This window comes from Callionymus lyra, chromosome 4 (assembly GCF_982586985.1).
Source record: "Callionymus lyra chromosome 4, fCalLyr1.hap1.1, whole genome shotgun sequence".
Taxonomy (NCBI): Eukaryota; Metazoa; Chordata; class Actinopteri; order Syngnathiformes; family Callionymidae; genus Callionymus; species Callionymus lyra.
The window spans coordinates 23,149,443-23,172,811 of record NC_141821.1 but is presented as its reverse complement, the minus strand read 5'-3'; the positions used below and the strand labels follow the sequence as shown (position 1 = coordinate 23,172,811).

The window sequence follows — 23,369 nt, the reverse complement described above, 5'->3', positions numbered from 1 at the left end:
GAAAACATCAAGTTGATCAATATTTGAGACTCAATGCTGGGGGAAAGTAAGAAAAGAGGGATAGGGTTCCTCTATTTTTCAATCAAAGCAACTCCCAGATGACCACTGACGGGTCCGTGTGTCATCAGGATTGGTGGGAGTGGAGGTGAGGAGGGGCTGGGGTTGTAATCTGCCTGATGAAGATCCTTCGTGCACGGGGTAGGGTTGTTGGGAGAAGAGGGAGTGCTGCCGCCGTGCGCTAATGCAATCACGACTGTCGCTGTGCTAGTCGCGCTCATCAGCCCTCCCTCCATCCCTCGCTCTCCTCACACACTTCCACTCTCTCACTCTCTCTCTCTTTCTCTGATGAATGCACACACACAAGCTTCTTTCTCTCACTTCGCTCTCGTTCAGGCGTCGTTGTGCACACCACACTTTGGCACCATTCATTCTCCATCCCTTCTTTTTTTTTCCCCTCGGAGGAGATGAGAGGAAGAGCGAGAGCATTAAAGGTGGTGTAAAAGGCTGCAGGAGAGAGTCCCATCCGATCCGAGGAGAGTTTGATTCATTTGGATTAAACTGGCTGTATCCATAGTGTCACGCTGAGGGTAAGTGCGTCTCCTCTTTAAGCTGCTCACCTTTTGCTCGCACCGTTCTCAGAATGGACCGGTTGTTTGGCGTCGCTCCACAGAGCTTTAACCCGCGAGTCTTGGCACCAGCTGGTGAGGCAGGATGAGATGTGGATCCGAGGTGGCGCGTCCTTGATCGAGAAAAACATTTGGGGAATCTGTAACGGTTGTGTTTTTTCCAAAACATTTTCATTTAGCTTGGACAGGTTTTTTTGGGGGGCGATGTTGTGAGAGAGGCAGTTTGGATGAATTTTAAGTAAATTCTGTTGCATGTGATCTAATATATTTGACCCGAGGAAGGATCTGAAGGATGCCATGAGAGTGTTTTCATAAAACATTTGACTGTAGTTGCTATTAGAAATGTTTCCGTTTACACTGCAATGATGACTTTCCCGCCTTTATAGTACAAACATTATTACAAGTGTTTTAGTGATTTTATTTATTTATTTTTACTGGGTTTATTTTTCTACTTTACTTTTTATTACATCACAGCAATTTATTTATTTGTTAGTAAAAATTTGAACAACCTTTTATGTTTCAGTTCTGACTTTTCTTTGCTTAATGAAAAAAAAAGTGTAATTTATCAAAAAGCTATATAAGAAACTCTGTCTTTGTCCATAACAAAAAAAATCCCAAATGTAACCTTATTCTCCACACCAACTGATATTAATATACATTTTTTAATTAAATAATTTGTATATTTTGTTCCTCAATTTTTGTGTGACTGTTCTTTTAAAGGCACATATGGATTTAGCACCTTCAGTGTTTACATAATAACAAATGATTGTGGGAATTATTTTAAGAAAGCTTTGAGGTGCATTATAGAAACAAGAGCAGACAAACCTCCACAGTGGCAGTCTGGTGTTTAGATAAGGGTAAATATGCTCTGCTTTTGTCAATAATAATATTCTCATTGAAGAGTTTTCCATGAAATAAAATAGTCATAACCAATATATATTTTTTTTATATGTAGCCATTAGGATACTGATGCTCCCTGTGGTCATCTCTCATCACGGGTTGCCGCAGCAAATCCACCACCTACACCTGTCTTAATCTTTTTCCTTCTTCACACTCTAGTGTACAGCAGTCATCTTCACTCACTTCCCTTTAACTCTCCTTCTCCCCTTTCATTACTCTGGAAGATCAATCATTCTTACTATTAACTTTTTCCTCATTTACATTTCTTCTGTCTTCCACCCACTTAAATTTGAAATAAATAAACCTGAGTACACAATAGCCACCCGAGGGAAAATATTCATATATTTTCTTATTCATCGACGCACAAATGCGAAAGTGGCCTCCAACCCTTTTCTTTAATAATTACGTCTGACCAGATCAAACCTCTGGTGGGAGCGCGAGCTTGCTCTGCGGTTAATTATATTTAGAATAGATTAGGAGGGGATGGAACTATTTTAAAGGCACAGTTGAGGCAATTCAAAAACATGTTGTGTTGTGTTTCCAGACGTATATCTTCTCAGATAGGAAACAAAACATACTGTACATGTACCTGAAAGAGTGAAATGATGAGCTTTGCTGCTATATGTTGCAGGTCATATTTGTGTGTGTGTGTGCATAGGTGTGTGTAAATGTGTGGCAATGCTTATTTTTTTTATGAATTTGGAATAGAAACTCCACGTGTGATGTTTGTGATACATATATAAATATTATTGAATTAAATTATTCAACCTAAACAAATTCAACTACATTCACATTTTTAATAAAAATATAAAAAAAAACTAATGAAAAATGTAATATGTAAATTATTAAATACAATTATATAACAAGAATAACATTTTATTTAAAGCAAACATTGTTTAATTCAAACAACGTCCGTTTTGTGTGAAGATAAATTTCAACTTTGATTTCAGGCCTATTTAAAAAAAATACTTTTGTATTATGTTTAGGGAAGCAGCTGTAGTTTGGTAAACCTGTTAAGCAAAGATTGTGATATTGTTGCACTCAGATTTTTGCAACTAGGATTGGCTATTTTTTATTTGAAGCATTTTGGAGTACTGCTGCTTTTAATTTAATTGATTTTGAAACACTGTATGTAAGACAATAACAATTTGGCACCGCTCTTGACATATTTTGTTTCGCATCAAAATTCTGTTCATGTATCTTTATTGACTTATTTAATCAAGTGTCTGTTTAATATCTTCAACTAAAGAGCTATTTGTGTGGTACGAGCCAGTGGCAGTGCACACATGTGACTAAAATACAAGTGCCAATTCCAGCGCTGCAGTCTAGCTTAAGGCATCTATGGGCAATGATTGAATTTCCTTTGTGTGTTTGTTTATCATCTGTTTGCTTGCCCGGATTTCCTCCAGGCCCTGTATGTTTTCCAATGAGTAGACTAAAGTACCCTTAGGTGTGAATTTGAGATCTCTATCCAAGTGTGTCATTGTGGACTGGTGATCTGACCCATGCGTCTTGCCTCAGGTAGTTTGGATAGATAAAGAAACTTAAAAAAACATGGTAGGAAAGACGCAAAGAAAAGTTTGAAACTATGGTTAAAGGGCAACTAATGTGAAGATTTGAGTCTCGCCTAAATTACCTTGGACCTCTATTGTACTCATCAGTATTTGTTTGTTAAGTAAGTAAGTAAGTAAGTAATATTTATTTATATAGCGCTTTTCGAGACAAGGGACTCTCTCTTAATTGAAATATTTACATTAGAAAATGTGCATAAGCACCGCCCAATAAAAAAAACCTTAGTTTTTTTGCGTTTTAATACTTGATTTGTTAGCCCTTCCTCGCTTACCCTCAGCCCCGCCCCTCAGAGTAATCCCCGTCCATGCGGTGGCAGTAAAGGACCGCAATTGTCTGACCAAAGAAGAAGAAATACATTATCAAATCAACCTACGTGTTTTGTGAAATGAAGATACACTAGAATAATTCCACATTACTTGAAATCGTCATACGTCTCTAAAGACCTTTTTTTTTTTGTGACCCGTTATGACCGACAGATGTCATTGAACTGAACTATCTTTCTACATGTTATGTTTTGTCATTCTGTCAACCTTATTGTATTAAATAGAAAGCAACAACAACAAAAAAAGACAACAGAAAATATGGTTATTCATATTTTAATTAGCTGTTTATCTTTTATTATATTTACTTTTGTTTATATATTGCTTTTTTATTTGAATCACGGAATATACGATTCTCCATCAACATGTGAACGTCCATGATATTCTGGGGTGTGAGAGAACGAGGGAAGGTGAGTTTCATCGTACTATTCCAATCCCCCTCGTTCACTTCCCCTCCACTCTCCAAGTGTCCTCCGTGTCACGTCATAGCCAGGGCTTAGAACAGTGGTTCTTAACCTTGTTGGAGGTACCGAACCCCACCAGTTTCATATGTGCATTCACCGAACCCCTCTTTGGTGAAAAATAAAATATGATTTTTTTTTAAATTCAAGACATAGATATTTATATGATATGTTTCTGTATATATATGTTTTCTGTAGTCTCCTTGCAGCTTCAAGAAGTGTTCCTTTAGTTTTGCTGGTGCGAGACTAGAGTTGCTCAACTTGGAGTTGAAAATCATGCAGATATGACTCCCATCACTGCTCACTCCCATCACATTCCGTATACATGTGAATCCATGTTGTACATATTCGTCCGACCACTTTCTTTTTTTTCCCCAACATAGTTAGTATGGATTAAAATATTAACAAAGAAATCAAACGACGTACTACCACGACAGGACTTTGACTACTGATCACTAAATTCACCGCAGCACGGATTGGCCAAACAGTGTTGTAGCATGATCATCTGCAGCCAGTGATGGCGAAGCGCGGTGTGTCTTCACGAATTTATACGATAATTCGGGTGTGTCCGGACCTCTGCGGCGGAGGCTCTGCCGAACCCCTGAGACCGACTCACCGAACCCCTAGGGTTCGATCGAACCCAGGTTAACAACCACTGGCTTAGAACAAGTGAACAAGGGCAAATGAAACAATAATTCAAACGAGTAGTCTGAATCTTGTTTACCCACACCAAGCTCACTCTGCTGTGATTGGTGAAGCGTCAGGGTTTGTCACACAGCGTCATCGATTTGGGAAGTCTCCATTTCCAAGTGATTAAAAAATGTAGCAGGTTGTGATTTCAGGGGAAGAGCTTAATAAAGGAAGACTTCAAAACATGGTCATGATGAGCGACTTACAGCATCTTGGAGAGGAAGACTTCAACATTTGAAACATGTGAGTCAGGAGAGTTTCGGTTTCACATTAGTTGCCCTATCACATTAGAATACTTCTCATGACTGATTTGTTTATCCATCCACCCAACCAACCAACCTCCCACTTACCAATTTTAACACAAGCTAACTCAGACCTGTGCAAAATCCTTAATTAAATAAACGTATTGAGGTATAAAAATGTAATTTAAGTTTATTTAATTACATTTTTAACCCTCAAATAAAAACCTGAATTAAGGAGAAATCTGTGAAAATGGAAAAGTAGTTTAGAGTTCTAGAATACAATACAATACCATCGGTGTATGATTTTGAATTTCTTTTGTTTTCTTTTCAATGTTAATCTTTGTATCCTTTTTCCTTTTCCATCCTTTTTTATTTGCATAATTTCCTTTGATCCTTGTTCTTTATACATGCACTTTGTCATCCCTTGCACTTTGTTTGCATTTCTTGATTTAGGGAACTTGCTGTATCCATCCATCCATGAAGTGTTTGACGGAAGTAAAAAGATCCATCCATCCATCATCCATCCATCCATCCATCCATCCATCCATCCATCCATCCATCCATCCATCCATCCATCCATCCATCCATCCATCCATCCATCCATCCATCCATCCATCCATCCACCCACCCACCCATCCATCCATCTATTCATCCATCCATCTATCAATGAGGTGTTTGACAGAAGTAAAAGAAATATCCATCCATCCATCCATCCATCCATCCATCCATCCATCCATCCATCCATCCATCCATCCATCCATCCATCCATCCATCCATCCATCCAGCCATCATCCATCCATCCATCCATCCAGCCATCATCCATCCATCCATCCATCCATGCATCCATCCATCCATCCATCCACCCACCCATCCATCCATCTATTCATCCATCCATCTATCAATGAGGTGTTTGACAGAAGTAAAAAAAATATCCATCCATCCATCCATCATCCACCCAGCCACCCACCAATCCATACATCCATGCATACATCCATCTATCATTTCAATGTGAGTATTTCAAGAGAGTTGGGTTTTCACATTAGTTGCCCTTTATTCAAATCAGGGTTAAGACTGTTCAGTCTAACGACATCCAAACTAAAACCACGCTGGTCCCTTAATGATATCCTCCACCACAATTCCGTCCTCTTTATTGGGATTTGATTGCCAAACTTCAGCCGTGATGGAACTCTAATGCTCCAGTTTCCCGTTGTGCGTTGGCATCATCCGGATCTGCCGGCTCAAGTGCTGGCCAGAGATTAATACTTTTGTTTGCACACTGCTCATATGAGCAATGTCATTAGTGGGTGAAAGCCATTCTTGTGCGGTGGAACGGGATTATAGACAATCTGAGAGCATATCAGGGAGGATCTGATTTGCAGAGAAACACAGGATCAGAGAGGAAACTTTGCCCTCGTTTAACAGCAGCAGCTGCTTATTTGGATGATTCATGACTGAAATATGTGGAACACTGAATATATGGAACCCTCGAGTGATATGAAATGACATCTGCCAGGGTCGTATGTGTTTTTTGTCTTGGTTTACATCAGCGCTCCCACTGCATGATTTCAAAGTGCCGCATTTGCATTCTTTAAGAAATCTGAAAAAGCCCAATTACATCCAGAATATAGTTAAGGTAAGGTAAGGTAAGGTAAAACTTTATTGATCCCTCAGGAGGTCTCCTTTGGGAAATTGTTTAAATTGTTGTGTATGGTTGTGTATGGTTTACGGTACAAATAGCTCACATATGACTTCATGATACACCAAAGTAATAAGTAAGTAAGTAAGTAAGTAATTTATATTTATAGATCAATTTTCTAAACCAGGGTCACAAAGTACATAAACAATAAAAAAAAATACTAAAAAAATATATACATAAAAGGTCAAGATAACACAGAGAACAATGTACTTCACTTTAGATGGCAAACATAATTTTAACACTTTCTGTCATGTGTTATGTTTTTTTCAGTTATCCAACTACCGTCAAGAGCAAATTTATCTGATCAAACTGCTTAAGTCATTGGCTCCCACAAGGGTTTGACTTGAATTGTCGTGTATTGTAGATAAATATTTATATTGACATTGAAACGTTGTAAAGTAAAACTTCAGTTTGTGACTGCCATACTGCAATTAACAATACTCTTTACCTTACCTTTCTTTTTTATTTTGTTTGGAACAGTGTTGGTAATACAGTAAGTAAGTAAGCAATATTTATAAAGCGCCTATTACTTATATTTAATATAATGATGAAAGCATTGTAACATCACACTTATATAAACACAAAGAAAAATTAATACAAGAAAAGTGTTAGACTTTATTTTATTTTACATTATTATTTATTTTTTTGGAAAAAATATTAACATAGATTGATTAAGTACCAAACATAGATCAATTGTGCAAAACTCTTATGTGGCCCTTATTGAATCTAGGGTTTCATGCAAATGTAATTTGGAAAAACCGCGGTGGAAGCCTGATTAATCTGCAACGTTATATCCGTCAACCATCCTCATCTTCGCCGACAGTCTCTCAACCTGGAGTAAGCCTTCAGACTTCTGGTGCCTGCTGGAGTAGCCGACACATACTTTTCTCACTCTACATAAAGGTATCATGTAAATTTAATGTTGGGCGACTCAGTGTCTGTGGGCAAATTAAAGTGCTCGTCCACTCAGCTGTCATCATCTCTTCGCTTTCACTGCGGCTGTTTGATCTGCTGTTATTTATGGAAAGACGAGAAGCCTTTTACCGTCAACCCTGCCACAGCCATTGTTAATCCTCATACGCCGCCGATCGGATGTTAATAGTTCGCCAACGGGCTCCTGATGAATTTAATCAACACTGGAAATTACTCCCAGTCTTCAGATTCTCTTTATCTCTGACTTTTCAATCAACTCACCAAATTCCAGAGACTAGTTGCGCCTACCTTTGGCTCTAAATGAGGCGTTCCTGCGCTGAGCGAGGTTCACGTAGACTAGTTTGATAAATCAGAAAGTAGCTTTGAATTCACGTAAAATATGGAATATAGATTAAAAAATATATACAAACATGGATACTAACTTTTTAATAGAAGAGACAGAAATGACACGTCTCTAGTGTCATAAATAAGCTGAATAAAAACAATTGCTTTCTATGTCTTAATATACATTACTGTCCTTCAGATATGTAGACATGAAGATAGAATAAAAAAATAAAAAAATGAAATGAAATAGACACATTTTCCAGTTTGGCTTCTGCAGAAGCTATTTCACTCTGAGCGAATGCAGGGCAGACCATCCTTAGAAAGAGTCCTGCAAAAAGTCAGACAGTGATAAATGAGTCTCAATCTCAGGCAGATATTGTGCACACTTGTGTCCTGAGTGATGGGCGACTTCCCCTCACCTCTTGCAGCAATTATTTATATAGATTTGTCTCTGTTCATTTGTCAGAGCTCTGGGTCCGTCTCCCTACTGCTCCATCAGCCATTTCATTCTTGTGTTGGCCGGCAAAACGAGGTTGGTGGTGGAGGTTACCGTTTGCCTAGCAATAGCCCTCACATTTATATTTATCCTTTTTTATGACAGTAAATGGAGGGTGTTGGTTTTTTATTTACTGAATTTAAATACTGTTATATACGTTTTATTATGTAGTATTAAAAGTGTTTTACAACATTGGAAAAGAAACAAAAACAAAATTACTATTAAAAATAGAGATATAAAAATGCAGCTAGGTGTAGGTGTGTAGAAAAACAAATGAAGAGAAGTAAGACAAAACACAATTCTGGGGAACGCTTAGATTCATTTGATCCTTTATCGTATCCTTCGACCTCAGATGAGCAGAAAAAATTGATCGATAGAGGTTGAACCTAGAGAAAAAAATCTACCCTGAGAAATTGACAGACGAAAGTCAATAACAGTCTATAAAGCAAAAGAGATGGTAAATGGAGAGTATTTCTACCTTAAGCAGGCAATGATTAATAACTGCGAAAAATCTTAAATAACACAAATGTAAAACTTCGTCCGAGTGAGCTTTGCAAAACCCCATAAAAAGCAGATGCTTGATACTTATTAGGAATTAAATAAGGGGTATTTTATCATCTGCAAAACACATCTAATGCTACATAATGGATCAGTGCTTTCCATTCCGCAACGAGCAAAGTGAAAGTCGACACATGAAAACCATCGATTCCTTGAAGTCATTATATTTAAAAGGCTTTGAAATTGGAGGGGGATCAATTCAACCAGCGTGCAGTATAATATTGCTATTTATATTATGGGTTCAGCTGTGCACCATTGTTAAGAAATTGTTACACTCTCCTGCTCCTCACTCAGGGGTCAGTAAACTAATAGTCATTCACCTGTGTGACAGAAAATCTTTTCAGACTCGGCCTCTAGACCAGAGAGGTTTTGTTTACGGTTATGTAGTCCGGTCGAGGTGGGCAGGCTTGCTGTTGTTAAGCTGTGCTTGGGTTTCTAAAGTGCTCATTTGATGTTCAAACCACACACGGCGGTGTTATGAAAAGACTCCCTCGGAAGCCTGCGCATGGCCTCCAGTGTTTCTCTTGAGCTCCGCTCTCGTGGTGCCGTCGGCGTCAAATCTGTCGTGGATCTATCAAGGGGGCGTCCCATGTGTAATGGAGAGCACAAAGCCTCGCGGGTCTTCTCTGACTAGTTATAGACTTCAGTTTATTCATCCAGAAAAAGTCAGACGGTTTTATTTAGTGACATTTATTTAACCATTTTAGCAAATGAATTCTATACAGATCTTATTTTTCTATAATGTTTAAAATGTGCTGAGTCAGCATTTTTGTCTTTTTGTTAACGAGAAGTAACATTTTCAGTCAGTCCTGAAGCTGTGACGACAATTAATAACAAAATGAAAAAAAGCAGAACAACTACATACCAAAGAAATATGAAAAACAAAACAAAACCAAAGTTTGCCGGTGGTACAACAAACTTTATAGGTTAAAATATTTTTGCATATAGTAATTCCATTTGGTCCCAGATTTCATCCTTAGAAAATAAAGTTGCCATATCTTCCATTCGGTGAAGTGAATCTCCTTAATAATTTCAATACAACAGTTTAGATTCACTTCACAGTTTGTGAACATTCTGCCAGACCGTTGTGATTATTTTATTTATCAAGTGTCATAACTAAATAAACATCCAGAATTTGAGTCAGGGGTTTAAAGATAGACAATAATGTTATGGGCAAATAAGGCTATGGTGTGTTTTTCTTACATAATTATTTTTTATTCTGTGCTTTCCCTTATTGTTTGTGATACTTGCTCTATTGAAAGAGCAAGAGGAGCGACTGAGACAGTGGGATGCAAGTGGAAATCTTTCAGTAAGATGCCCATTTATCTTAATTCTAGTTGTGGAGTTTCTATACTCAAGAAAATGTTTTTTTGTTTATTGAAGTCGAAAACAAACAAGTCTAGCCAACACGATAAAATGATTTTTTTTTACATCTAAGCTAACGAAGGATGCATTCAGATTGTTTTTATTGATTTGGTCTATTATGTGAAGAGAACATCTAATAATATCTTGGCTTAGTCTACCTTTAATAAAGCGAGTCTGATCCTCCGCGATCAATTCTGGGAGATAAATGTTCCCTCCTATTTGGGATTTTTGTGAATTAAACATTTTGGAATCCACATTCAGGATCGATATTAAACAATAAGAATAACACAATTGAAAGTCTCTTAATTCTGTGTATTCACGGCATGTTTTGACAACTTCCACGTCGCAATTGTGGTCGATATATACAGTAGTTAAGCTTTCCATCTGAATTCCCTTCTTCTTCCGTACCTCCCTCACTATCATTTCCTCGGTCGAAAAGTTCACATGTATGCGTCTTACTGTTCCTCTGAGCATTCTTTCTACTGGAGTGGGATTCTAAGTCAACACTCTTTTTCTTCAAAGATCTATGATGGTCCAGGGATTTGCAGAGGCAATGTTCACCGGAAATGTTGTTGTGGGTATTCAATACCCTGTTTCTGGTCGCCCTTGACATCTCTTATTGCTCTAATAATGTCTTAATTTGATCTTTTAAGTAAGGTATTGAGTTTTGTTTTGATTGCTGAAGCGCTTTGTGACCCTGGCCTGGAAAAGCACTCTACAAAATAATATATTATTTACTCACTTACTTAATTGGGGGCATCTTTGTCTGTGGTTCTAGGACATGTTCCACAGTCACCAGAGTTCTGAGCTTTCTGAGCCGACGTGTTCGTTGTAGCAGTAGATGTACCTTGCAAATTTAGAATTAGTTCACCTTTCTCCCTCTAAGAGATTATTTCCTCAGTACTTCCACAGTATTGGAGATTTAAATCCAAGTTCAATACCATTCTAAACAGTCCAAGCTGTTTCCAAGCTTCTAATTACCCAGATTAATTGAGAACAGCACTTTTAATCAACTCAGCAGGTGGAAAACAGCAACTCTTTGCAGTTGGTTCGGAGACAACCACGGTTAAAATAAAGGAGCAAAGATGAATGGGGGAAAAATACCAGTGGCGACATGCAAAAAGCTGTTATTATAGGATGCGTTTTATTGCTTTAATGGCCAATAAAGACTTTTCTATTGGTATTTGAGATGGGTATGAATACTTTTGGACATGCAAATTTTGTCCAAAGGAGTGAAACATCCCTCATCAAATCTTGTAAGAGCGCTCTGTCCACCCTAAAGTGTTTGTTTTTCTTTGCACCTGCTCAGCCATTCAATGCAACCCATGACACGTCACTGGATTAATATTCCTACTTTTACGCAGTATAAGTCTCTGGCTTTCTTGCAAATTACATCATAACGTAGCCGTGTAAGGAACAAGCCTCCACGCGATAGGGAAAGAGAGGAATTTAGCAGAAAAGTCTATTTAAGTTATGACATGGCAGAGTGAAGTTTTGTTGCCATGACCACAGAGAAAAGGACTTTCGGTTCAAGGCTCTTATCCAATCTCAATTTAAACTTGAAAATTTTGATTCAAACTATTTGTACGACATTTTAAAAAATCGCTTGTATTTTTAGTGTCAGCGTGTGGCCCGGGCCATTTGAAGGCTTCTGAGGGCAACTACATGGAGCAACAACATCGCCATTACATATCGAGAAACGTACAAAAGGTACAAGGCAATGCTTCGGTGTTGTAAGGTCAAATCTGAGTAAGGAGTCGAGTGACTCACGTCTCTTTTCAGCCGCTACTAAACCCTCCGACAGTTTGTTTCCTTCTGATACAGTCACGCCATACACCTTCCCGTGAAACCTCGGCTCGCGTGCGACTGCAACACTTTCAGGTGGGTCTCGCTCCGTATATAAACCATGAACCCTGGGAGTGATAAAGCATCGCACTCCTTCTTTTAAATAGAATAAGAAATCATCTTGACAGAACCCAGATCTAAGCCTGGGTGAGTTGTCTTATGAGCTACTTCCTCAAGGTCAGTGCCATCGCACTTCTCCCGCCGTGCATCAGTGATGAATAGGACACAAAGTATTGTTGGGGTTGTTGGAGCCGGGAAGGAGGGAGCTAGCTTAAACCTAATGTATTGTGTTTAGCTGCGAAGAAGGCAGTGGAGGAGTTATTTGTTTGCCAAGATTGAACACACATAAGTTTTGTGTGTTTTTTTTTTTCAGAGAATGCAGGGTAATCTGTTAGGATGAAAGAAAAAATGGGAATATCAGGATACGATTAAGAATATCTTCTCTTTCTGGCATTTAATCAGACGATAAAAAAGTTTCACTTTCACAGTGAGAATAACGTGTTTTTCTATGTTGTCGTTTTGATGACTGGAGATATCAAGTGATTAAAGGTTTTCAATCATTTTTTATGTAGATAAAAAAAGTTATTTTTACTTTAATTCTAACTTCACCCACTCTGCAGCGATTAAGGATTGTCAATGCGCGTCATCAATCCTGGACGTTCCACCTAAGCAAGGGAATCTTTGTGTAAACAAAGCGGATTTGATTACATTTGGCTGGAGGATGGAACGAAGACCATTATTACTTACTCACTTACTTACTTACTATTATTGTGTCTTGTTTTGTTCACTAAGATTTCAGACGGGGTAGAACTTTATAAAGGTTCTAATTGGCTCATAAACTGTTATTCACACATGATGATAGCTAGATAGAATTATATGTTAATAGTATTTCAAAATAAATTAACAGTGAATGTGTGAATGGGGTAAAGTCTGAAAGAAACACTTCTGTTAACTTTCTTTGCTCCTCTTTGACATCAACGATGCATTCAATGTCAGTAGGATTGCTATAATGCATTCAGGAACCTATGATATTGTAGAACTAAATGTAAAACACTGTAACTGAACACTTTACTTTAATGAGAAAACTGACACACATAAAACACATACATTTTCTGACTGTCAGTCGATAAGACAGAATCAATCACTCTTGTGAAGTTTACATCGTTGGTCTGCACTTGTTTTATTTTACAAGCCATTTATTTTATTTAACACGTTAAGTTGCGTATTGTTTGTTAGAGTTTTTTGTAAAAGTTTTTTTTATAGTGTTGTTAATTTTCTTTGTTTCATAGTTTAATGTGTGTGATCATTAGTAACATTTTGAAAAAAGGTGAATTTTTTGTTACTTAAATTTTCTAGGAAAAAGAAAAAATGCATAAAACAGTATTGGTAATCTAATGAATATATTTGTTTTTCTTTTATCGATGGAATAATTGTGTCCAATAACACCTCTTTCTTACTTCTCTGGCCCGTTTGTGTTTAAACGTCCCTCTTTAAAACCCTCCATATTAAAAAGTAAGTAGAAAAAAAAAATCTAAATTAGTTAAAAGCCAAATAAAATTGCCAGACATTATTTATCTATTTGAGTTCTAACTTTTTGTATCAATTTCTTTATTTATTGTTTGTTTTTGTTTAAACAATCTTAAAGGGTGAGTTCACCAAATTTACTCGGGACCCTGTTATCGACTAAGGGTTTAAATTATTTTCAGAGTAATCCGTTTCATTTTGAGTTATAAGCAAAAATGTATCTATTTTAATGTAGAGACTGGACCTCACTCTACTTCTCTTTCATTTTCCTCAAAAAAAACATCCATATACCTCCATACTGCTCGTCTGTAATGTTAATCTTGTGTTGAAACCATGGCAAGATGAATTTTTACGGGAAAACTCAAACAAGTCTATATTTTAGGCTTGTTTGTAGCAGAAGTTTAAAGAAGACACAGACAGGAAATACTCTTGCAGTGTAGACACTAGACTGTGTACCGTCTCCGGAACGGGTGAAGTATCACTTTAAACGTGGTTGGACTTTATATTTTCTTTTCTCGACTGGCTGTGGTAGTGACGCGTCAGACAAGTCTGCACTTTCCACTACTGCTTTCTTATTCAACTTAACAAGATTATTTCTGTTGGTTTGCTCATTTTTATTTTTGCTGCTCCTTTTCATTTTCATGAATGCTCCCGCTCCATCTTCTCCTCGCTCTCAGCTGCCTATGCCTTTGTTGCTTCACTCTCTACCTCCGTTTGTTCAATTGTTAACTTTGTTTTTGTTTTTGTCTCATCAATAATACTCACTTCCTGTCGCTCCCCCCCTCTTCTTGTCTGAGTCACCTGTCTCTCACCCCCTTTTTCCTGTCTCACTCACCTGTCTCACAACCCCTCCTTCCATCTCACCCCCTATTTCTGTCTCCCTTAGCTGTCTCTAACCCCCTTGGTTCACTTTTTTTTCCTCTCCTAATCAGTCTCGCCCCCTTTCCTTTTCACCGCCTTCTGTGTCTCACCTGTCTCCTTCTCCTCGCTCGTCGCGCTTCTTACATCACGTTTCTCTTTCTCTACGCTCGCCGCTGTCATCGGCCTGTCCACAGCTCCACCTCGGTCAACTCCGCTTGAGTCCTTCACCCATGATCCAGCGGGCGTTCGCTAATCACGAAATCCCCTCCTCCAGCAGCCGACTCTTCATGTCAAGTCTGGCCACGAACACCACGGCACCGTTCATCCGGCTGCTGATCTGATGCTGCGAAAAGTGTTTTTCACGTGAATTTTATCCACCTCAATGTCAACCCTGTGTGCAGTTCACTGTGTGTTTGGACTAAGAGATGAATGGACAAAATTGATCAACTGAACTAGACTCTGCTGATTATTAAAATTGAGTGATAAGGAAGTTCAAACTGCATTGGCCAACATTTACATTGTCCATAGACATGTATGAGACACTAGACTAGGGGTTCTGTGACAGGATAGTCGGCGATGGAGTCGACAGATGAGGCCATAGAGAGTTTTTAATACAAATAAAAAAAATCCCGTTTGTCTTTCTTTACTATCTTCATCAAATCAAAAACTATTTTCTTCATTCATTTCATAAAAAAAATTGTCCACCAGGCTTTATTTCAATGAGATGTTCACAAGACAATTTTGACACTGGACTGCCCCCATCTTTTGTCTTTGAACCCCAGCTTCGTTTTAAAAGAAAGTAAATTATGTTAGTTTCCGACTTTTATCAAACTTGAATAAGCTGATCAATAATGTGATATTTATTATTGTTGGCGTTTTCATGGGTTGCATGGTGACAGCTAGAGGTCCGCCTAATAAGACAAATCCATTTCATAATAATAAATGAATTAAACAAAAATAATCTTTTTTTTAATCACAACTGACAAATGTATAAACAAAAAGCCGTACCACACCATAGAAAATAAAAAAACATAACACTTCCTGTGGAGAATAAACAACAAATTAAATATCACTCATAAAACACCCCCATCCAATTGTAACATGCCACTCACCACCCACCAAAACACCCCCATTTTAACTGTGTGGTTCAGTCCCTCTGGTTCTCTGGTACTTGACTGATTGTTTAAAACAATGAAAGCAGAAAAAAATGGAAATCAGAAAGGGATAGACTAACAACAGAAAAGCAAATAATATTTTCAATGCGTGAGCGTCACCTGTCCATCACAGGACAAAACAGACAATAATCGATTTGCTCCTGAGAGATTAAGGAATCAATGAGATTTTTTGTCTGCTTTAGTTTTACTTTTCAATATTAAACCAACTACTTAAAACTCTCTCACTCAACTGTTAGCATAACTTTGGGAAAACAATCGAAATCCTCCAACTTCACTACAGATTTTAACTTCTCATGAACACATTATTTTGTTACAAAGAGGGTCAGCAACAACATATTTTAACAACAGTTTTGATTGCAATATTCAGTTCTTATGACATCATCATTTTCCAAAAGTTTGCTCACAAGGGAGAAGGATAAGTGGCTGAAAATGTCAGCGTGATTAAAGTCTTCCAGTCGTGTCAATGGACTGAAGTTACAGCCTCATTTACATGACTCTGGAGTATTGTTGTGTGTTAAAGTATTGTAAGGTTTTGAAAACAACTTGACGGGGCTGTAGTTAAAAGCTTTGAGGCGGCGACATTCAACGGTGTGAAGTGACAACAGTAAAGGTTGATTAAGGGAAAAAACAAAAAGCAAACTATCTTGAGACTTCACACTGAACCTGACGATGCAAATGAGCAGCTTAGCTCCGAGTTGTTTGTGGCAGTGTGCCATGTTGGTGTGAAAGGCACAGCTGGTGTGACCATCCACGTATGCTGGATGACAGACGAGCTGAACACCTCGGATGCTGAACACCGGCTGCGTCGGTGAAGAAAAAAATCAAATCTGCCCGGCAGTGTGTCAACAAGAAAGATAATTTTCAATTGGACAAGGTGATAACTGTCAGCTGTCCCCGAGTGCGAGTCTGGCCTTGAGGCAGAACTCCTTAAAGTCATTTATTTTCAGGATTTGTTACTGTATCACTCCAGGTTTGTCGTGGTAAGCCGTTGCTAGGAAGATGCCAATGAATAATAAAGCCTTTTGAATAACCAAAATCCATCATGGGTTGTTATATTTTTTTTGGGGACCTTAAATTAGATGCTTCATACTGTTGATTTCAAGATATCAGGTGTCACCACATTCATGTTGGACTCTCTGGTTACTGCGGTAACGCTTTGTTGAGTCTGGCTTTATACTCCTGGAATGACATGACCAGCTGAAGATCATCCTTTGTTTGTGGTCCAAACTAGGAATTCCATGTTGTTTTTAAGAGTAGCCAAGTACTAGTGACAAAAGAAACCAGGGAAATTGGTCTCTCCTAGCATAGCTAAGAACATTTCTGGTTCATGGTTTCCTTCGCTGCATCAATTAATCTCATTGTTCGTCTCCAACAACTACAGTATGTTTGTCTTTTCCACAACCTGAAAATTAAGAATATTGTCCAGTAAATCTTCCCAATTTCCAGGTTCAGTCCCCTTCTGTGAGTGAAAGTGGATCATTTAAGAAAACGCAACTAATATAATAGGTACATTATCACATATTCATTCAGATTTTCTATGTATTAAATATTAATTATATCGTTGTGTATGTTTATTTGACACATTGACATATGTTCAGGGTGCTGCTGGGTCATGATATCACATCCTTAAGTGAAACTTGTTTTGGCTTCTACTGGGTTTTTAAAGAAGTTTCACTCCTTTTATATGAAAACAAATGACAATGAAAATCCTTATATCCTTGAATCATTCCAGCGCGCCTCGTACACAGCCAATATTTTTGATTGAAGCTGGTCTGCAAAATGTTTTGAGCTAGATCAGATTTTCTCTTTTTTGCCTTTCCATCTTCATAATTATATTTTTTTGGTTTGTGTAAATTATAATCTTTTGAAGCTGTGTTTCTAAATTGAATTAATTATGTTGGTTCTTTTCCAGCTGATACACAGATTAAAACGAAATGTATTGCAATGTGTTGAAAATTGGAATGATTTTTGTTGTTTTGCCATCACAGAACTGCTTCTTTTTCATCCGCCCCAAACCAGCCCCTTATTCATATGGTTTCCTTATCACAGGTGAGAATTATACTTTTATATTGTTAATTATATTTATGCATGTACTCAATCAGTAGTAAATCCTTCAGGAACTTTTCTCCAAACAAACTCTAGCTTTGAAAAAACACAATGTGCTATTTCTTCTGCCATAGTGTTTATTTTAGAGCTGTGTGTTAAACTGCTCCAGTTTAAATAAACTGAAATAGCTCCTTTTCCAACTCGGAGATAACTGGGTCTGAATAATGTACAGCGAGAAAAATGGTTATTCATAAGCCTTTTTAAAGCCATTGTCAGCGTTCAACTTCATCTGTTCAATATTTCAATGCAGCCTCACGAGGAGAAACTGGGCTACAAATGAAGAAAGAGAGGAGTGAGGGAGTATCTGCCCCCAGGACTATAAGGGCTAATTTTGTTGCCGAATAGAGAAACAGATATTACAAACCATCTGAAATACACACTAATCCTTTCAGCAGCTCTAAACCCTGCAAGACCAGATCTGAAAGGTGAATGGATGAGTTTACTTTCTTGGAGCTTAGCCAATTTATTATCACAGCGAAAAGGCTTTTAAATAGATATAGACGGAGAATAATTTATCTCAGGCAATATAGTTTATTTGTGTGTGAGATTCAGATATTACTCAGCAGGGCACACAATGTTATATATCTGTTACGCCTTATTCTTTAGAATCCTTCATCAAATGATGGATTCCACACAAGAGTCGGGTTAGTGAGTTTTTACTCTTTACTTTTTGGGAAAGAAAATAAAAACAACAAGTGATCGTATAGTATTTTAACAAAAACTCAACATATACAATTCATTGTTAAAAAAACATAACATAAAATTCATAACAAAATAAATACAGAGGCTCTTTAAATAATGAGTAAATAAAATATATAACATCTCTTATAAAAACATACCTTTGTAAGAGATGAGATGCAGCATTAGCATGATCACATGAACAGTTCTTATGTAACGTACATAAACATTTTACAGTACGAGATAAAAATAATGAATTGTTCATGAACAAGTCCACTACTCTTACAGGACGTCTAAACTTCTAATGACACATCGTATTATAATGGATTAACATGTTTGAACATAGCTGTGTGTTTCGAGAACCATCAGGTGGTGTGGAAAAGAAAAGTTTTTGAAAAACAACAAATAGAGCCTGAATGACTAAAACATAAAGTAGTTCATACCCAAAATAAAAATAGCATAGAAAAACAACATTAAAAAATAACAGTTTTGACTAACTTAATTTACAATAAAACATACTTGTTGCACAGGTATCTGTGCAACCTCTAACACTTATGCAGCTGCCAGAACAAAAGGGTCCAGACTAGAAACATTTTCTTTTCATTCTTCTGGGACAACACTGAGGTGTTCCCAATTCAAAAGACTAATTCCCTGCCACATGTGGTCAAGGGTATCTTCTCAAACAAACATATTTTTGTACGACCTGTCATTCACACTCAACCGCTTGATTAAGTCAACATGATTATGTCCTTTGTCTCCACCAACAGAGAGACCAGATAAAGTGTGTCGTAAAACAGTTATGAAAACAATATTTCAAGAACTTTGATTCTGCCTGGAGAGGGGTCAACAGGACCCTGACCTTAAGGAGGTATGTAGGCAAGTGCTTGGTTAGCATTCATCACTGGCTCTGGCGTGGGCCGACCCAGAAAGAACAACAGGAATCTGCTTACACTAGAGATGGGAAATCTGCGAGCGGCACTAGCCGATTTGATCCCCAAATATTTGGACCTCAACACCGCCAAAACATTTACGACAAATATCCAGGTACAGTTAAAATATGGTCCCATATGAATATGTAGCAATTACAAGATACAACTGTTCTTTACTATCTTTGATGTATTAGTCAATTAAGGTAATGCAAGTTATTGGAGGATACATTAAAACCCTGAATTCTCTGAGAGAGCAGAACATAAAAGCTGAGGTATATACTCATGTGTGAGTTGATGTGTTTCTTGAGGGAAGAAGTATAACTAGAATAATTGGATGCATGTGATGTATGAGCTAAGACTCATAGTTGACGCTCACACCGTCAGTCAGGTGGTATTATTTTCTTGGGATGGAATTTGGAAAACATGCCAAATACATACATTACATTTCCATGACATAGATTATATATTCCTGTTGACAAACACAAATTCATCATGGGATAGAATTTTAATGGAAATGTGTGTTTCAGGAGATATGTATCTCACATGAGGGAAATTGGCTTTCGCTGCAACTTGGGCTTTAATTTTTAACCATTTTACACAACTGGCGGACATGAAGGTAATTCTGTCTCACACCCCTGGCATCGGACGGGTCAGGCATACATAATTCGGTCAGCCCTCTTTGGAACGCTGAGGTTGTATGTAGTGTTTTACTTTGGAAGCATTTTGGATCCACAAATACTTAGTCAATCGTTTGGTTTTCTGAGCTTCATGTTGTCAGTTTAAGATATTACAGTCGTTTCCCACTAGCAAAATAATCATGAGTCATCTTGGGAACAGACTGTTCCGAAGCTCACCCCCATCATCGCCCTCATCAGTCTCTATAGCTTCAGACAGAATCTTTAAAAAAGGCAAATGCTCTTTATCCGGAAAACTGTGAGCCAGTATGAAAAAAAAGAAGCTAATGCTTCTCAAAATTGCACTTAAGTAATTGCTCTGGCCGTCCCCGCGTATCAGCCGGTATTGACCCACTGAGAGAGAGATTGACTGAAAAGGCTAAGTCCTAATCTAGGATATTGCTTTCTCATTATTCTCGATCCCTCTGGCCTCGTGTGTAATAATTGTTTGATTAAAACACTTATGTCAGTAGAGAGAGCCCACCTTTTATTACCACCTGTCTGGATGAAGCACTAGGCAAATAATGGGAACACCGCTTGGATACAAATGAAGAATCCACAGCAGATATTTTCTTTCCATTTGAAATAAGAGCACAAACACAAGTATTTTTATCTGACTGGTAAACTTTTGAGCTCAAGTTTTTGAATTTGAATTATGGAAAGCCGAGTGGCTAAAGGATTGAGATATATGTATCGTGAATTTTTGAAAAACTTTGGCAGAATACCTCAACTGAGTCATTCTAAAATTACGGTTCTGTTCGGTCTCCATTGGGCAGAAATAAAGTGCAGGTGAGAGTCACAAGCCGACAACCAAGCAAGTAGAATAAAAACAAAAAAAAACAATTAAGGGAAAAATAACCCTTGACCATCCACTGAACCAGGAATTAAAGTGCTAATTGAACACGAATGAACAGGAAAATAAACATTGAGGTAAAAACAAGTAAATACAAAATAGAAATTATAGCACTCAGGCAAAAGTAAAGGGTTGTCTGGTCTTGTTTTGTATTGTGGTTGTTGTAGAAAAGCTTGTTCGAGAGAGTACATTTGTTTTACGGAGGTTAGTTACTCAACGTTTGTTAAATCGGAAAGTTGTTTTAAAATGAGTATGTTTGACAGTGTTATACAGTAAAATCCACATTAAAACTTGATCAAATGACTGAAAAATGTCTCACTTAAACACCTAAAAATGCACCGGCGCAGGTGAAGCAGCGAAGATGTGAGCGGAGGTGTGGAGGAGGAGAAGATTGAACACCACTATCTTTATTACACATCTAAAGACGCATCACGACAAAGAATATGAGAAGATCGAAGAAACAAGAAAGACAAAACAAAACAAAGCAGTTGACTTTGCTGTTCTGTAGAGACAAGAGAAACTTTCAGTCGACGCGTGAAAGTCAACAATAACAAACGTTCTTAGTGTTGTTGACGTCAACGTTGAATTTTAATTCCACAAACCAGACGATAAATGATGACACAAAAATAAATTGAACAAGTTTAGTTTTTTTTGTAGATCAAATGATAAAAATAAAAAAAAATACAAATATATACAATAAAATGATATACTAATATACTTATTATATACTACCAAAGTAATAACAAAGCTGGTGAAATGGCAGAAATGAATGAAAAATACAGGATACACGAGGCTCCAGCAGCTTTTAAAGCTAATATTTGGACTTGTTTTTGCTTTAAAACAAAGTTTAAAGTTAAAGACAGATACTGGATAGTGCATGTTGCTCCAGGTTGTTTGAGACGGTTGTTGCACTACATTGTGCATTATTAACATAAGTTTAAGCGAAAGTATTTGCTTGTTGTGAAAGCCAGAAAAAGTGTTGTTTCTTTAAAAGAAACAAAATATCTTGTTTTTTACAATATCGCTATAAATCGCCAGATTCTTGGCAATACACAGCCCAACTCGCTACTAAACTAAATCTCCCTAAATTTACTCTCCATCTTTCTCACTTTATTCTGCAAGATCCAGAGATACTTGAACTTCTCCACCTGGAGATTTTTATATCCTGTTATTTAACATTTTGCTGAAAATCCATTCAGTTGAGACTAAAGGTCCTGCCCTTATGGCAGCATCACGTCAGCTTCAGTTTAATAAATTATACAGCAGACTAACTGACAATTCAAAGTTAAACTTTTTCTAGTGAAGTTAAACCTTGTACAATGGATGTAAGTGAGGCAGAACTGACACTTTGTAATGTCACCAAAATACTGAAAACCAGTATTACCTTCCTCAAGTGCTGCCCCTCTCTTCTCATAAGCAGTTTCAATTTAAGAATCATGTCCAAATGAACAAGTTTTTTTTTCAAATGAACCCATTCATTAGAGCCAGCCGCCTGAAAAGCACAAATGGAATCAGATCAGGTGAAAATGCAAAGTAAGCTTTTGTTCAACACTCGACAACGCTCGCCGCTGTCACTTTAATTAAGTGCAGAGAAAACACTCAGCTTGAGTGTCTTCCATGACACCTCTGACTCGCTGTTGTCTCACTATTGGGCTTATTGGATCATCACTATTGAAATGAAGAAAAAAAGGCAAACCAGAAAAGTGAAGCTCTTTAACTCTCTTAACAGTGTCACAATTATAATTCATTTTGCTTTCCTGAGACTCTTCATTTGATCATGTTAATACGTTGTTTCTCATCAACCCAATAATTCTCATTTGTACCTTCAAATTTGAATATGTGGTTTAATTTACCCCTATTTAAATAAATGAAAAAATAACGTTTTTTGTTTGTATTTCCACTAAAGTTCTTCTTCAGGACTGACCTTTCTAAACTCTCCCATAACTGAGCCTTTCATTTTGCTTATCTATCTCGTGCATATGACTATTAATGACGACTCAGTATATTATTCTATGTGTTTTTTACCTTTACCTCTGACTTTTTAACTTTGACTATGGATTTATAGGAACATTTCCTTATCAATAGAGATGAAGACAAACAGCAGATATGAAGGGACCTTTTTTTGAAGTCTTGCATTCTTTGATAAGATGAAACTACTGAGTGTGTGAAGGTTGGTAAGAAGTCATTATAAAAGATTACAATGTATATATGCGGCAATATATATTTGCATTGTAGTTTCTTTTTAATGTATTATGTGAATATATAATAAGTATGAGGCCAAAGACTATACTGTGTAAATCAAGTGTAGTAGTTCAAAGTAATATTGTTAATATTTTGAATCAAGTTAACCCAAAACTGATTGTTTCGAATTACACTCCCAACCAGCATTTAATATTGAAATAATTAATAAAAAATGGGATAATGGGATATTTTCCTCACTAATAAATACATAACAATAATTTGTTAAAATAAATATTTTTGAGAATTTTAATGAATTGAATCAGATAAATTAAGTCCAGTACAGTCTAGCACATTTTTAAA

The 23,369-nt window shown here is 37.2% G+C and overlaps 1 protein-coding gene across 2 annotated transcripts in view; it reads left to right on the top strand.

Annotated features, from left to right (window-relative positions):
- Positions 1–412: 412 nt before the first annotated feature.
- LOC148082140 (cadherin-12-like) overlaps positions 413–23,369 on the top strand; it is a 123,890-nt gene continuing 100,933 nt past the window's right edge. The window contains exon 1 of one of the 2 annotated variants that reach the window (XM_087789251.1): positions 413–587. The gene's annotated coding sequence lies outside the window, so the exon portion shown is untranslated. Of the gene's footprint in view, positions 588–17,580; positions 17,638–23,369 lie in introns of those variants that run through there. The other variant, XM_087789252.1, reaches the window with a different exon arrangement.